Below are 12,488 nucleotides of genomic sequence, written 5' to 3'. Positions count from 1 at the left end.
ATTTGACATTTCTACCCTGGAAAAAAGCTTCTGACTGTCTACCCTATCTATGCCTCTTATAATTTTATAAATTTCTATATGCTGGGGAGCAGATATAGAGGAGATGTCAGGGGTAAGTTTTTTACTCAGAGAGTGGTGAGTGCGTGGAATGGGCTGCCGGAAATGGTGGTGGAGGCTGATACGATAGGGTCTTTCAAGAGACTGTTAGATAGGTATATGGAGCTGAGTAAAATAGAGGGCTATGGGTAAGCCTAGTAACTTCTAGGGTAGGGACATGTTCGGCACAGCTTTGTGGGCCGAAGGGCCTGAATTGTGCTGTAATTGTTCTATGTTCTAGGTCTCCCCTTAGCCAGAGAAAACAACCCAAGTCTGTCCAACCTCTTCTTATAGCTTATACCCTCTAATCCAGGCAGCATCCTGGTAAATCTATTCTTAGGCTTTCCAAAGCATCCACATCCTTCCTGTAATGGGGCAATCAGAATTGCACACAATGCTCCAAGTGCGGCATAACCAAAGCTTTATATAGCTGCGACATGACTTCTTTACTCTTATACTCAATGCCCAAGCATGAAGGCAAGCATGCTATATGCCTTCCTTATAACCCTATCTACTTGCATGGTCACTTTCAGGAAAGCAGGTGTGGGAGCATGGAATAGTCACAACAAAAGCCCATGGCAATTATGGTGAGAGATTTTCCATTCAGTTTGGATTGATTTAAATTCAACCCAGTGCGAGAACTGTGTATGTAATTGTCACATCAACCAGGCCAGCACACAAATGAACTTCAATGTAATTGATTAAATATTTCTTTTCTCTGAACTTAGGGCCTCTGTATTTTTCCACAGTTGAGTAGAACAGATGACTGTTAAAAGGGATGAAGATGACATTGCAAAGATATTCAAACATATGTGTGTTTATTTTTTCAGGGGTCAACAGCAGCATCAGTATTTTTTAATCTAAGAAAATAGCTGGCATTCCTAACAAGTTTGATAATTTATAATTTATCAAGAAGCTAATTCCATAATAACCATATGTTAGGTGCCCTCATAAAACTAGTTGACATCAATGATGTCAACAACTGGCAGTGTGAATGCTGCATGACCTGTAATATCCCAAACAAGCACTTAAGTGAAACTCTCCCACAGGAATTACTTGGCTTCAACTTGCAGAGAAGGGTATAAATTGCATTCAGTCACAATTGAACAATGCACAATGGGTGTGGCTATCTGCTTCAGAAATAGTAAATGAAAATATCACGTCATTACCCACTTGAAGTACAACCTATTCCTCAAATAAATGAAAACTGTCCCCCTGTACTCTAACACAGGGGGCATTGATACCATGCTAATTTTTAATTCCAGTGAAGAAACTGCTAAATTCAACATTATTTCAAAAGATGGCATTGCAGGATTAGCAATAATGTAAAAGCAATTGCCAGATTCTTTGCACATTGCAGTTGAAGATAAACTTACTGTTTAACACTCACCATTAAAAATGTGTTGGTTCAGCAGATGAGTGGATCTAATGTAATATTTCCACAGTAAATCATTTACAAATATTTTTGATGATTGTAGGTGATGTCACGTCTCAGGAAATTGTGCATGTGTGAGGAAGGACAATGACATCACGTCTGAACACATTCTTTCTCTGCACCAACACACCAAGGCAAAGGCCATTCTCCAGCAACAACAACTGGATTCTTCTCAGGATATTCTCATAGATTCTGTTTCCATTCTGCCCCTCCTCCCCCATATCTAACGCAGCAACGTTGTGGCATCCAGTAGACAGGTCCCCCTTTTTGGTCCACACCCCAATGCTTCACAATTCCACAAAATGAGTTTGGTGAATAAACCATTGGGGAATTTAACTTTTTAACTTAATCTATATCTTTAGTTTAATCTATGTTACCTTGAAGAAATTAGCAATTCCTTAAAAAGTAAACTGATCATGGAAACCACCCGGGAACTGCTTTAAGAGCAGCGATCAGCTGTGGGTTGACAAGAAATGCTCTCCTAATTATAGATTCCCTGTACGTCCATGAATTTATGGGAACCTGTCATCTGGAAAAGTTTTTGCACAGTTTCAGAAATCTTCCTGTCTTTCACCTCTCTGTTACTTCTCCTTCTGCCCTGGAGCACCCCACGGCGTTGGTACCACTCCCAGCCCTGTTCATCTGTGCATGGGTGAATCACAGTTGTTTATTCCCAATGGTACTGATGCTTCCTTGAGTTTACTTCCTCTTTCTCTCTTATGGAACCTCTGTCTCCTGTTTCTAACAGCATTGCACCTTTTAACCACTGTCTTTCTCTGCACTGCCTCCTCTCCCCTTACCTCTCACTAACTCCCTAACCCGATTCTAAATTATCACAACCCCATCTTCACCTGGCACTCTGCCTTGGGCCTCCCCCTCTCTCTCTCCCCAAATTGCTCCCTCTCAGCTTATTCTATTCCACATTCACCCCTCTTCTCCAGTTGACGTTGCCACTTTCCCCACATCGGTTTACTGCTCCATCGTTCCGTCCCCACTCTCCCTTCCCCATTCCACCCGTTTCCCCTACTGCTTCACTCCATCACCTTTCTCACTCTCTGCCACCTCACTTCCCACCCTTCTGACACACTCCACCCCATCACCTCTCCCTCTCCACTTCCCCACTATCCCCTCTCTGCCTGTCTGCCCGCCTCCCCCTCCTCCCCCTCTCCTCCCACCCCTCCCCCCACCTCTCCTCCCCCTCCCCCTCCTCCCACCACCCCCACCTCTCCTCCCCCCTCCCCTCCTCCTCGTCCTCCCTCTCCTCTCCCCCCCCTCCCTCACCACCTCCCCCCTCTCCTCCTCCTCCTCCCCCTCTCCTCCCACCCCTCCCCCCACCTCTCCTCCCCCCTCCCCCTCCTCCCACCCCTCCCCCCACCTCTCCTCCCCCCTCCCCTCCTCCTCGTCCTCCCACTCCTCTCCCCCCCTCCTTCACCACCTCCCCCACCTCCCCCCTCTCCTCCTCCTCCTCCCCCTCTCCTCCCACCCCTCCCCCCACCTCTCCTCCCACCCCTCCCCCCACCTCTCCTCCCCCCTCCCCTCCTCCTCGTCCTCCCCCTCCTCTCCCCCCACTCCCCTCCCCCCCTCACCACCTCCCCCCTCTCCTCCTCCTCCTCCCCCCTCCTCCTCCCTCTCCTCCTCCTCCCCTCCTCCTCCCCCTCCCCTCCTCCTCCCATCATCCTCCTCCCCCTCACCCCCTCCCCTCCCATCCTCCTCCTCCCCCTCCCCTCCTCCTCCCCCTCCCCTCCTCCTCCTCCTCCTCCCCTCCCCCTCCCCCCTCCTCCCCCTCCTCCTCCCCCTCCCCCCCTCCCCACCTCCTCCCCCTCCCCTCCTCCTCCTCCCCCTCCTCCTCCTCCCCCTCCTCCTCCTCCTCCTCCCCCTCCTCCTCCCCCCCCTCCCCTCCTCCCCTCCCCTCCTCCTCCCCCTCCCCTCCTCCCCCTCCTCCTCCCCCTCCCCTCCTCCTCTCCTCCTCCTCCCCCTCCCCTCCTCCTCCTCCCCCTCCCCTCCCCCTCCTCCTCCTCCCCCTCCCCCCCTCCCCCTCCTCCTCCCCCCCCTCCCCTCCTCCTCCTCCCCTCCTCCTCCTCCTCCCCCTCCCCTCCTCCTCCTCCCCTCCCCTCCTCCTCCTCCCCTCCTCCTCCCCCTCCCCTCCTCCTCCCCTCCCCCTCCCCTCCCCTCCTCCTCCCCTCCCCATCCCCCCCCTCCCCTCCTCCTCCCCCCCTCCTCCCCCCTCCCCTCCTCCTCCCCCCCTCCTCCCCCCTCCCCTCCTCCTCCCCCTCCCCTCCTCCTCCTCCCCCTCCCCTCCTCCCCCCCTCCCCCTCCTCCTCCTCACCCTCCCCTCCTCCTCCTCCCTCCTCCTCCTCCTCCTCCCCTCCTCCTCCTCCCCTCCCCTCCTCCCCCTCCCCTCCTCCTCCCCCTCCCCTCCTCCTCCCCTCCCCCTCCCCTCCCCCTCCCCTCCCCTCCCCATCCCCCCCCTCCCCTCCTCCTCCCCCCCTCCTCCCCCCCCCCTCCTCCTCCCCCCCTCCTCCCCCCTCCCCTCCTCCTCCCCCTCCCCTCCTCCTCCTCCCCCTCCCCTCCTCCCCCCCCCTCCCCTCCTCCTCCCCCTCCCCTCCTCCTCCCCCTCCCCCTCCTCCCCCTCCCCCCTCCTCCTCCTCCCCCTCCCCTCCTCCCCCTCCCTCCTCCCCCTCCTCCTCCTCACCCTCCCCTCCTCCTCCCCTCCTCCTCCTCCCCTCCTCCTCCTCCTCCCCCTCCCCTCCTCCCCGTCCCCTCCTCCCCCTCCCCTCCCCTCCCCCTCCCCTCCTCCTCCCCCCCTCCTCCCCCTCCCCTCCTCCTCCCCCCTCTCCTCCTCCTCCCCCCTCCTCCTCCTCCCCTCCTCCTCCTCCCCTCCTCCTCCCCTCCTCCTCCTCCCCCTCCCTCCTCCTCCCCTCCTCCTCCTCCCACTCCCCTCCTCCTCCCCCTCCCCTCCTCCTCCCCTCCCCCTCCTCCCCCTCCCCTCCTCCTCCCCCTCCCCCTCCTCCCCTCCCCTCCTCCTCCCCCTCCTCCTCCTCCCCTCCTCCTCCCCTCCTCCTCCCCTCCTCCTCCTCCCCCTCCCCTCCTCCTCCTCTCCTCCTCCCCCCCTCCCCTCCTCCTCCCCCTCCCCTCCTCCTCCCCTCCCCCTCCTCCCCTCCCCTCCTCCTCCCCCTCCCCTCCTCCTCCCCTCCCCCTCCTCCCCTCCTCCCCCCCCTCCCCTCCTCCCCCCCCTCCCCCTCCTCCTCCTCCCCCCCTCCCCTCCTCCCCCCCTCCCCTCCTCCTCCCCTCCCCCTCCTCCCCCTCCCCCTCCTCCTCCTCCTCCCCTCCTCCTCCCCCTCCCCTCCTCCTCCTCCCCCTCCCCCTCCCCTCCTCCTCCTCCCCCTCCCTTCCTCCCCCCTCCTCCTCCCCTCCTCCTCCTCCTCTCCTCCTCCTCCCCTCCTCCTCCTCCTCCCCTCCTCCTCCTCTCCTCCTCCCCCTCCCCTCCTCCTCCCCTCCTCCTCCTCCTCCCCCTCCCTCCTCCCCCTCCCCCTCCCTCCTCCCCCCTCCCCTCCTCCCCCCCTCCTCCTCCCCCTCCTCTCCTCCTCCCCCCCTCCTCCCCTCCTCCCCCCCCTCCCCCCTCCCCCTCCTCCTCCCCTCCCCCTCCCTCCTCCTCCCCCTCCTCCCCCTCCTCCTCCTCCCCCCCCTCCCTCCTCCCCCCTCCCCCTCCCTCCTCCCCCCTCCCCCCTCCCCCTCCTCCTCCCCCTCCCCTCCTCCCCCCCTCCTCCTCCCCCTCCCTCCTCCTCCCCCTCCCCCTCCTCCCCCTCCCCCTCCCCTCCTCCTCCCCCTCCTCCTCCTCCCCCTCCTCCCCCTCCCCTCCCCCTCCCCCTCCCCTCCCCCTCCTCCCCCTCCCCTCCCCCTCCCCTCCCCTCCCCCTCCTCCTCCCCTCCCCCTCCCCCTCCCCCTCCCCCCCTCCTCCTCCCCTCCCCCCCTCCTCCCCTCCCCCTCCTCCCCCTCCCCCCTCCTCCTCCTCCCCCTCCCCCCCTCCTCCTCCTCCCCCTCCCCTCCTCCTCCTCCTCCTCCCCCTCCCCTCCTCCTCCTCCTCCTCCCCCTCCCCTCCTCCTCCTCATCCCCTCCTCCTCCCCCTCCCCTCCCCCTCCCCTCCTCCTCCTCTCCTCCTCCCCCCCCTCCCCCTCCCCTCCCCCTCCCCCTCCCTCCCCCTCCCCCCTCCTCCCCTCCTCCTCCCCCTCCCCCTCCTCCCCTCCCCCTCCCCCCTCCTCCCCCTCCCCCCTCCTCCCCCTCCCCCTCCTCCCTCCTCCCCCTCCTCCCCCTCCCCCCTCCTCCCCCTCCCCCCCTCCCCTCCTGCCCCTCCTCCTCCCCTCCTGACCCTCCCCTCCTCCTCCTCCCCCTCTCCTCCCCCTCCCCTCCTCCTCCCCCCTCCTCCTCCTCCCCCTCCTCCCCCCTCCTCCTCCTCCTCCCCCCCTCCTCCCCTCCTCCTCCTCCCCCCCTCCTCCTCCTCCTCCCCCCCTCCTCCTCCCCCTCCTCCTCCTCCTCCCCCCCTCCTCCTCCCCTCCTCCCCTCCTCCTCCTCCCCTCCTCCTCTCCTCCTCCTCCCCTCCTCCCCTCCTCTCCCTCCCCTCCTCCCCCCCCCCTCCTCCACCCCTCCCCTCCTCCCCTCCTCCTCCTCCCCTCCTCCCCTCCCCTCCTCCCCCTCCCCTCCTCCTCCTCCCCTCCTCCCCTCCTCCTCCTCCCCACCTCCCCTCCTCCTCCACCTCCCCTCCTCCCCTCCTCCTCCACCTCCTCCCCTCCTCCTCCACCTCCTCCCCTCCTCCTCCTCCTCCTCCTCCCCTCCTCCTCCTCCTCCTCCCCTCCTCCTCCCCTCCTCCTCCTCCCCTCCTCCTCCCCTCCTCCTCCTCCCTCCTCCTCCCCTCCTCCTCCTCCCCTCCTCCTCCTCCTCCCCTCCTCCTCCTCCCTCCTCCTCCTCCTCCTCCCCTCCTCCTCCTCCTCCTCCCCCTCCCCTCCTCCTCCTCCCCCTCCCCTCCTCCTCCTCCTCCTCCCCCTCCCTCCTCCTCCTCCTCCTCCTCCTCCCCCTCCCCTCCTCCTCCTCCTCCTCCTCCTCCTCCTCCCCCTCCCCTTCCTCCTCCTCCTGATCTCATCCCCCTCCTCCTCCTCCTCCTCCCCCTCCCCTCCTCCTCCTCCTCCCCCTCCCCTCCTCCTCCTCCTCCCCTCCCCTCCTCCTCCTCCTCCCCCTCCCCTCCTCCTCCTCCTCCCCTCCCCTCCTCCTCCTCCTCCCCCTCCCCTCCTCCTCCTCCTCCCCCTCCCCTCCTCCTCCTCCTCCCCCTCCCCTCCTCCTCCTCCTCCTCCTCCCCTCCTCCTCCTCCTCCCCTCCTCCTCCTCCCCTCCTCCTCCCCCTCCCCTCCTCCTCCCCCTCCCCTCCTCCTCCCCCTCCCCTCCTCCTCCCCTCCCCTCCTCCTCCCCCTCCTCCTCCTCCCCCTCCTCCTCCTCCTCCTCCCCCTCCTCCTCCTCCTCCCCCTCCTCCTCCTCCTCCCCTCCTCCTCCTCCTCCTCTCCTCCTCCTCCTCCTCCTCTCCCCTCCTCCTCCTCCTCCTCCTCCTCCTCTCCTCTCCCCTCCTCCTCCTCCTCTCCCCTCCCCTCCCCATGACCCGGAAGCAGTTGCCCGGGGAATGCGCTCGCGCTGCGGCCTGCGCCGTCCCGAAGTGAAGCCGCTGTGAGCCTGACCTCCCCCCCGGGCAGCTGCTGCCCTGCCCGGCCGGGCCCCTGGTCTGCCGCCCGGAACAGCAACGTGAGTACGGACCAGATGCGGGGGGTGGGGGAAGTCGGAGGAGGGGAGGGGATGCGGGGCAAGTTCCGTGTTTGTAAACAGTGGCTCGGCGCGGCGTCCCGGCGGCTGCGGGGAGGAGAACCCGGCCCGGCCCGGGACCCCCGGGGCAGTGACTGCCCCTCCCGCTGGACCCGGACGGGAGCGCACCCCCCCCCCCACTCCCCCCACAACCCGACAGTATCCCCGCTCCCCGCACCGTCCACCCGGACAGGGGTCCCCCGTTAGACCGTCCCGCCCCCGGTCAGAGAGACCCTCGGAGACCCCCATCCCTCGTAAAGATTGACCCACAACCTGTCCAAGCCCGAATCCCACCCCGGCCTCCTCAATCCTCGTGCCCCTATCCACACCTCCCCATCTCCCCACCCACAGCTCCCTACCCCCACCTCCCCTACCCACAGGTTCTATTCCCCACCCACAGCTCACTAACCCCCCTCCCCTACCCACACCTCCCCATCCCCTAACACATCTCCCCAGTCACATCTCCCTTCCCCCTTCCTACAGCTCCTTGTCCCCTCACCCACTGCTCCCTAACCCCTCCCTACCTCTTCTACCCATAGATTCTATTCCCCACCAACGTCCCCATATCTCCCTACCCATATCCCCTATTCAGCACCCACATCCCCCCCATCTCCCCTACCCACATCCCATGCCTCTATCACTATCCTGTCTGAGCATTCATTTCTCCTTCCCTGATGCTGCCCATCCCCATCCCCATCCCCATCCCCATCCGAATCCCCATCTCTTTCTGAACATTCATCTCTCCATCCCCATACCTTCATCACCATGTCTGTCCAAGTCCTCGTCACCTTCTCTGCCCAGGTCTGCCTGGGTCCCCATCGACATCTCTGCCCAAGTCCCGGTTGCTGCCTTGGCTGTCTGGGCTGTTGTCGTCGCCTGTGCTTGTGCTCCCATAACCTCCCTGTCTAGGACCCCATTGGCATCTCTGCCAGGGTTCCTGCCGCCATTTCTGCCTGAATCTCTATTGCTGTGTCAGCGGTGTCTCTTTTGCCATTCCTATCTGGGCCCTCACTTTTGCCTCTGCTTGGCCCCCGTCAACATCTCTGCCAGGGTCACAATTCTTACCTGGGCCCTTGTCGCTGTCTCTGCCCACGCCCCCAATAACGTCTTGGCAAAGTCCCTGTTGTTGTCTTTTCCTGAGCTCGCAGTGCCATCTCTGCCTGGGTTCCCTTCTGTTCAAGCTGCAACCACCCCCCTCCCCAACTTTCAGTGCCTTTATCTCAAAGTCATTGCCTGAGAATTCAGTCCTGTCTCTGTCTTTGAACAAGAGCCAGAGCTGCTTTTTCCTGACCCTGGATCCCCATCCCTGATCCTGTTTGGACTGCCCCCCCCCCCATCCTCACCCCCCCCCCCCCCATCCTCACCCCCCCCCCCCATCCTCACCCCCCCCCCCATCCTCTCTACTATTTCCATCACCATATCTATATCCCGTCCCTAGTTCAACCCATTGCCGTCTCTGTCCACTGAACAAGTAATTTTTTTTCTCCACCAACCCCTGTCCCCATCTATGCCCAACTTCCCCCAGACCTCTTCTGGTTTGTATCATTGTCTTGAGCCCTCCCACACCATTCCTGATCCTCATCTCTGCCTCAGTGTTCTCACCCTGTTCCTGTTTCCTCTCTCTGCCCGATCACTCTTCTGCTTGATCTCCACAGCCCCTTGGCCTGTCCGTCCGTGAATACCCTGACCCCTGGTTCCTGGCTCTTCCTGATTATCCTTATCTTTGTCCAAGTCCATTGAATGCCATCCCAACCCTGTTTAAACTTATTCACTCACTTCCTTGACCTCTGTCTCTGCTTGGTTTCTTCCTATCTTTGCCCAGGCCCAATATTCCTGTCTCCACCTTTGTCTCATTCTCTGCTAGCATACCCCACAAGTTAGCACTTCCATCTCTGCTCAAATCTAAAACCCTCACTACCTGTGTGTTTGTATCAATCTCTGCTCGAGCCTCTTCCCCCTTCTCCTTTCTGCCTTAACCCCGCTCCTTTCCCTCTCTGCCCTGTGGGAACTGTTGCCATTAGAATGGGGCTGTGCCTCTGCTCCAAATCTGACTCTGAGTTCAAGGAATGCATTTTATTTGAACAGCTCATTTTAACTTGAAGTGCTAACTCTGGTTTTCATTTTTGTGTATGAAATTAGGTATATGTGGTTCATTTAAAGAGATGTTATGGGCTATTTACCAAGCATGTCTGAGTTTCGCAAATTAATGTGTTTGACAAAAGATATGTACTGCAACTGTAAGCATCGAAAGCAGTGTTAACTGAAAAGGATAGTCTAAGCTGAGCTGTTGGGGAAAGTTCATTTGATCTGCTTTGAAATTCTACTTTTCTGGAGGATTACTTTCTTATAAATAGTGTAATACTGACAAAAAATTGAATTTGCATTGCCATAGAATGATCAATAATTAACTCTATCTTGTCAGTGTGTCCACTGGCATCTTAGCAGTTGTAGTTAATGTGATCAGCTACATACAGGAAGCCTCACTTTTACCCAATACAAGCTTAATGAGCAAAACTGTTTTCACAAGTTGTTGTTTCTTAACTTGGAGAATGAATTGAATTTCATATGAGACACCTTATATAAGAAAATCTGCGTAAACCATTCTGCCACTGTTTTCTTCAAATACTTAATGACAGGATTTCCTGCATTAAATTGAGCCTGTGCATATTTTGTATTTCTCAAATTCCATGGTCCTTTATTATGTCATTTTGAAGACTAGAAATAATGTAATTTTGTTTTGGATTTTATCTCTGAGAAATTAAAACTATCTCAAAAATGTAAGAGTCTTAATTAACATTTGAAATCTAAAAACTATTTAATGTTCAGATTTGAAAGTTGAAGTATTGGATAACTATTTCTCCAGAAATTAACAATGAATTATGTTAGAGATTTAAGCTTTATTTTCAGATTTTTGCGTTGCATGATGTTGGTTATTTCATTGCTTTAAATTGATTTTCTTTTTGCTAGAACATGATAAAATGTTTGTAGGCTCTGGCCATTATACAGAACCCCTTAAATTTGTGGGATTTGCTTCTTGGAAGAGTGCTGGTAAAAAGAGTTGATGAATTTGCTGATCTTTGTTTTGGTACATCCAATAACATCTTGTCAATGTTAATGTTAAGCTGAGTTTATTGTAAGTGGTGTATATCAACTGATAATAAATCCAGGGGAAATGGATGTTTGGTTTTCAGACCAACATAAATATATTCAAATGATCTGGTATTTAAACATTTCATATCCAAATGCTTTCTAAAAAAGTATTGGTACCTCACACAAGTTTTTGAATTATTTATTTTAGACTTGCTGGCAAGGCCAATATTTGTTATCCATCTCTAATTGTCTTTGAGAGATCTTGGTAAGCCATTTTCAAGCACCACTCAGTCCTCCTGGTAAAGATATTCACCTAGTGCTGTTACAAATGGAATCTCAGGATTTAGACCCACTGATGATTAAGGAACAACTATATAATTCCGAGACAGGATAGTGTGCGGCTTGGAACAGAAGCTGCAGATGGCGGTGTTGCCGCCATGCAACTTGTGCTTTTGTCCTTCTTGGTGGTATAGATAGCTGTACTGTTTGGAGTAGCCTTGGTGAGTAATTGTAGTGCATTCTGTTAGATGATGTACATTGCAGTCGTAGCGCCCTGGTGATGGGGCAAGTGAACGTTTAGAGAGTTGAGTGCCAGTGAAACAGACTGTTTTGTCCTGGATGGTTTTGAGCACTTTGAACATTGTTGGAGCTACACTTCTCCAAACAAGTGGATATTATTACATCAAACTCTTGGATTGTGGCTTAGTGATACTGGAAAGGTTTTGGGGTGTCAGAGGTAAGTCGCTTGCTGCAGGTTTGCTGAGTCTTGGATCTATTCTTATTGCCACAGTATTTTTGTGGCCGGTCCAGTTAAGTTTCCATACAATGGTGACCCTTGAGATGTTGATTGTGGGGTACTTAGTGATAACAATGCTGTTGAATGTCAACGTTCATGCAGCGTCCCAGCCCATGGATGTTGTGTAGGTATCGATACACGTAGGCATAAAATGCTTCACTTCCTGTGAAGCTGTGAATGGAATTGAACATATTGCAATTATTGGTTGAATATAGCTTGCCAAAACAGCATAACGTTTCAGTTGTGCTTGTGAGTATATAGATTGTTGTACGGTATGACTTCATGTTGACAACGTGGTACAAAATATAACAAATGTAACTTGCTATTCCACAGCACCTTTCACAAAGTACCGTCATTTGTTCACATTTTTGCTGCACATCTTTATTCTGAAGAAATGCCCAACTTATTTGTCTACTTCGTGTCTGTCATTTCTGGGGAAAAAATTCTGCTGGGTGCTGATAGTTTTCTTTTATAGCTTATGCAAGTGGCCATTCTAACGTTTGAACAGACATTGAAAGAGAAGGACCTGAAGGAATGCATTTAGCATGTGTCTCCTCACCTTTTGCTCAATATTGCATTCACATAATGCCTTTAACATAATAAGATGTCTCAAAGCATATCACATTGAGGAGAAGTCATTAGGACAAATTATTTAAAATAAAATCTTGATGAAAGATGCAGAGATTATGGGACATCTTAAAGGAGAAGGAAGTGGAGAGATCCGGGGATGGAATTGTAGGGGTTAGGTACTAGATGGCTGAAGAGAGAACCTTAGTGGTAAAGCAGTGTTAGTGCTGTGGAAGTTAGGAGGTTTTGGATGTGAGGGGAGGAATTTTAATATTGTAATTTTAATATCAAAATACTAATGGACAGAGAATCATAGTAGGTCAGGGATCATAGGGGTGATGGATAAATAGGATCTGGTGTGAATTAGGATGTGGGCAGCAGAGTTTTGGATGCACTGATGTTTTTGGAGGCAGGGAAATGGGGGACCAGTTTAAGAGTGTTTCATTATTCCCTGTTCCAATCTATTTTACCTTGTTTCTATTTTACATGTACACGAAGATGGCCTTTGCCAGAATCACCATTGTCTGGGTCTATGACTGCTCACATTATCACTTGTGATTTTGGTTGACCTGTCCTTCAAAACTCTGCACAGGTACAAAATTAAAACCTACCCTGAATCTGACCCATTCCTATTCCGGACTATCCAATGATTTTTGGTACCCAATCC

The 12,488-nt window shown here is 55.7% G+C and overlaps 1 protein-coding gene across 1 annotated transcript in view; it reads left to right on the top strand.

Moving 5' to 3' along the window:
• The first annotated feature begins 7,171 nt into the window (after positions 1–7,171).
• Positions 7,172–12,488, top strand: part of frs2a (fibroblast growth factor receptor substrate 2a) — a 74,207-nt gene continuing 68,890 nt past the window's right edge. The window contains exon 1 of the mRNA XM_052030217.1: positions 7,172–7,311. The gene's annotated coding sequence lies outside the window, so the exon portion shown is untranslated. The remainder of the gene's footprint in view (positions 7,312–12,488) is intronic.

This window comes from Pristis pectinata, chromosome 15, assembly GCF_009764475.1.
Source record: "Pristis pectinata isolate sPriPec2 chromosome 15, sPriPec2.1.pri, whole genome shotgun sequence".
NCBI classification, from domain to species: Eukaryota; Metazoa; Chordata; class Chondrichthyes; order Rhinopristiformes; family Pristidae; genus Pristis; species Pristis pectinata.
Note: the sequence above shows the minus strand (reverse complement) of the source record. Positions and strands in the feature narration are given on the sequence as shown.